The 4,133-nt window shown below is 48.1% G+C and overlaps 1 protein-coding gene and 1 long non-coding RNA gene across 5 annotated transcripts in view; one reads left to right on the forward strand and one right to left on the reverse strand.

Annotated features, from left to right (window-relative positions):
- The window catches only part of LOC100742861 (3-phosphoinositide-dependent protein kinase 1), a 424,087-nt gene that overhangs the window by 105,768 nt on the left and 314,186 nt on the right, over positions 1–4,133 (reverse strand). The window lies entirely within an intron of this gene.
- On the forward strand, positions 7–3,239 carry LOC112212256. The gene is made up of 3 exons (XR_004461113.1): positions 7–378; positions 482–1,290; positions 1,430–3,239. It is a non-coding gene; the product is annotated as an uncharacterized LOC112212256 (long non-coding RNA).

Genomic DNA, 4,133 nt, shown 5'->3' on the forward strand with positions numbered 1-4,133 from the left:
GCGGCTCCCACGGCCGCTGTTGTTTACAACGGCACGGCGGCGCGTGTGCATGCACCTTTAAGTCGGGATGCGTGGCCAGGTATGCGGCGTTCACACCTGTGCGCGACACCATCGAGCTAAATATAGAGAGTCACTCGGTATACCAGCGACGTTCTCGATGCTCGCCGATAGAGACGACTATTAATAGCGTGCGACAATCGGACGCGCTCGCCATCGAACTAAAGAGGGAATCGCGTGTGTGGTCCGGACAATTAGTGGCCACTGATTTGCGCCCGATACTTCAGCGACAATTTTTTTGGACGATATTGTATAGCAAATGTATCGCAGAATGCAATATCTGGGTCGTGTTACGTCGTATTTCAGAAAGAGAATTGCACGGTAAAATTGTTCGATATGGATGATCTTTATCGCTAAATATAAATAACTATGATACATGCGTATTATTTCGCATACACAAGTTTACCGTTTGTGCTTTCTTTAGCTGCAGCCAACGAACCTTGCAAGCAAGTCGAACGAAAGCGAGTCAAAGCGGCCGCGGAAGCCGCCTGTTCCCGAACCAGCAGGAAAGTTAACCAATGGTCGCCCCCGGGACGTAAACAATAAACAAAAGTCCCGATGAATCAGCGCTAAGGCACGTTGAAACGAGCCAGCTCTAAAGATGCTCTATTATTAGCCGTGTGAGGCAATTACGGGCACGCCGGTAACGATTAACCAGCCGCTTTTAAATCGGCCAGTTATTCCTGCCGATGTGTCATGGTGAAGCGGCTGTTCCAGTGGAATCGGCGACATTGACGACGTGTGGCCATTCGCGTGTCTATTCGCGCGCCAACGCGGCCACGAAGAAATAGGATCGTGGAAACAAGCTTCTATGTTCGTCGATGATTTATAAATAAAATAACGAGATTGTTAAGCGGCGCCAACAGAGAATAAATATGCACGCGACGTACTGTTCTCCGGGCCCCAACGAACTTTTCCAGCGTATTTTCCCGTTTCCCCGTTTCTTCGAACGAACGTGAATGAAGGTAGACTCGGGACAAGCCTTTGTCGCCAGACGATTCACACACGTTCGCCGAGATGCGCGACCAGCATGCGAATAGCGGCACGTTCGCGATTAGAACACCCGCTACAACCTACGTTCCCGTTGGTAGGCTGGTGTAAACAGGAAGCTCGCTATCGCCTTCACGCTGAATCTTCCATTGTCTCTGCGACAACGGGCGAAATCGCTCGGCGATTCTCCGTACCCGAAGACTGGCAGTTGGACAAAAGATTTCTTCTTTCGGAAATACATATGTAAGTACTTTTATCTCTTTCGTTTCCACGAATTCTTTCTTGACAATTAGATTTCTGGATGGACTAGTTTCTCGTCGAACGCTAATCGGTTGCTCAAAGAGCGCATCCATCGCAAGTTTTTGCATATGATCTGTTTTAGCAAGAGAAACCGTCTCCGCATGAGAAACACGAGGCGCCGCCGTCTCGCTGCCTACTTTTCAGAATATTCGAGATTTCTACTCTCACGGACGATTTTCTACCGTCCCGGAACTACGCGGCTCTGATGCATTATGTCCGCGCCACGTTGACGCGTTCCCTGGCGAAAGACTTTTGTTCTTTCCCACTCTATGGATTATTCATGTATACTCGGTGTTTAAAGTGACAATATAATTACATCTCTGGCTCGGCCTGTCATGGAAGTCCCTGCTGACTTCATCCTTCCTTTTTCAACACGCGAACATCAAAAACTCCAGGGGCTTCTCTTCCGTCTTTCGGGAACTCGGTTTTCCTTCGATTATCGCGCTCAGTCGGTACACAATAACGTCGTCACTTTCTAAAAAGCGTGTCGTTCACATTGCCAAGCGTATATCCCGTCGGCGAACGTGTGAACGCGCTCAGAGGCCTAATCACACGCGCGCGGTGTCGTTCGGCCGCGATCCAGAAACGATGTCGAACAAAGAAGATCACGGTGAAGTTTGCGTGGAGAACGCGTTCGATGGTTGCACTCGACCTAGGTCAAGGTGAACGAGCGACCATCGTTCGTAGGGTCGTCGTTGCGAGGGAATAGCGTTCGACAAGCGAACGGCAGACAACGCAGGACTTCCGAGACGCGTCGTGAGAAGTATCGAAGAACCGAGGCCGTAGGACCGGCTGGCCACGTGACTTCCCAGGAACGTGGCTTCCGTTCCATACCTCGTTGATTGCGTTGTATAACGCGTGCGGGCCGGAAGGCGGATTACGAACAACGCGGGAAATTGTCTTCACCCTCCGTGATCGCGTTTGTTTTCACTACCATCGACTCAACGTGTTCGAATCCGGCGCGCGGTGGAATTCGCGTATAAACAAAGCGATTAAATCATTGTTGTTTAAGTCTTTATCGCTCGTAGGATGTGCCAGTTCCCTTTGGTTCTCTTAGTCACATCCTTATCTCTTCTATTTAGAATCTTCCGTTCTAGATATTCCAAATATTTGATCATCCGTTGTTTCGATGATCGCTTGCCTTTTGCCAAACGATTCTAATTTCGCGGCCAGCCAAATTCGAATTTCGATATTTGTATCGCACGTGGTATTTAACATTCGTAACTACCGTTAGTAATCAGTTACGCGGAGTATGACATTTGGCGGATCTACTTTCATTCCTGACGCAACACGTACTAAGTTTCACGTCAGGTTCCGCCGGTCAGATATTCTACGGCATTGTGTTATGTAAATACAGTTGCGCATTTTCTAATTTTTCGATACATAGAAATTTCCATGGAACACCGTGTATTATTCTTACATTAGCCGCAAAACTCGCGAATAATTAACAGCGGTCGTAACTGGGTAACAACGAGGAACCATCTGGTCCGAAACTTCAGACGTCGAAGACGCTATTCGATCCAGTCCTTTCAACCTGGCGAAGCTTACGCAACGTCGAAAGACAAAACTATCGCATCGCGTTCGACGTTGCCCGCCAGCTTCACAAGCCAGTCGTGGCACGCACTGATGTTTATTTGTTTTATCCGGTGGCGAATTGCACGCGATCGGTTTTCGGCCGCGTGATTCGAGGAGGACCGAGTGCGCGCCACATAAGGGCAGTAGGTCACTCCCGAAATGATCAGACCGACGCCGTTCGTGTCTGTCGGCCGCGACTACTATTCCTGGCAAATTATTCCGGCCTCTCGCGAATAAATTGGCCCGGACCGACGCCGACCGCGACCATTATCGTACGTGTTCGAGACTGCGTTATTAATTTAACGAACCTGCTGTCGTCTCCGCCATTACGATCCGTTTTATCGACTCGGAGCGTGATATTCCAACGAATAATAATAAATTTGTCGCCGATAGAGTGTACGGTATTTTTGTTTGAGTCGTTTCTTCGTTTGATGAGGCATCAAACTCGAATTATGTATATTTAGATATAATCAAGAGCGGGAAACGTTTTCGTAACGATTCGATCTTTCGTATCTTGGCAAACAAAGAGTCGGAGGAAATGTGCTCGTAAACAGTGACGTTCACGAAGGAAAAGAATTCACGGTGCAAGAATTACGAGGTTATTTGGACGGCGTTTCGCCGGCCGTGGAGGACGATTTTCCGAAACGAATCATCCCTCCACGCGTCCCGAAACTTTGTTCGCCATATATAAGTACGAATTTGGCAATGCGTCGTGTCTATTTTTGCGGATTTACTAGCCGAAATGGGTCGCTCGTGGCTACTTATGGTACAGAAGCGAATATACCGAGTTCCTATCTCTCCAAAGTTTGTGTTGCATGGTAGCGTTGTAATTTCGTTTTGTCTGTTAAAGAGAAGTAATCTTCTTCCATGATTAGACGAAATACTTTTTATGTGCTACATTCAGGTAGAGATCATATGTAACAAAACTTAAGAAATTTTATCGAGAGAGAATTGGGAAATATTTTCGGCCGACGCATTTCTCAACGACGCGCAACTTGGAAAGAAAGACGCGGACGTAATTCGTCGAGGGCGGTAATTACTATTCGACTATTTTCGTTCCGCGTTGGTGTCGCGGTATCGTCTATAATCCACCGGCACTGGTTTGGCAACGATCTCCGTCTATTTATGGATTACAAACATCGAGACCGGACACGACTCGTTCCGGTCTCTCTCGAGTGGGTCGAGCACAGAGCGAAGTCGCTCGTGGCGAC

This window comes from Bombus impatiens, unplaced genomic scaffold (genome assembly GCF_000188095.3).
Source record: "Bombus impatiens unplaced genomic scaffold, BIMP_2.2 scf_0136, whole genome shotgun sequence".
Lineage (NCBI taxonomy): Eukaryota > Metazoa > Arthropoda > Insecta > Hymenoptera > Apidae > Bombus > Bombus impatiens.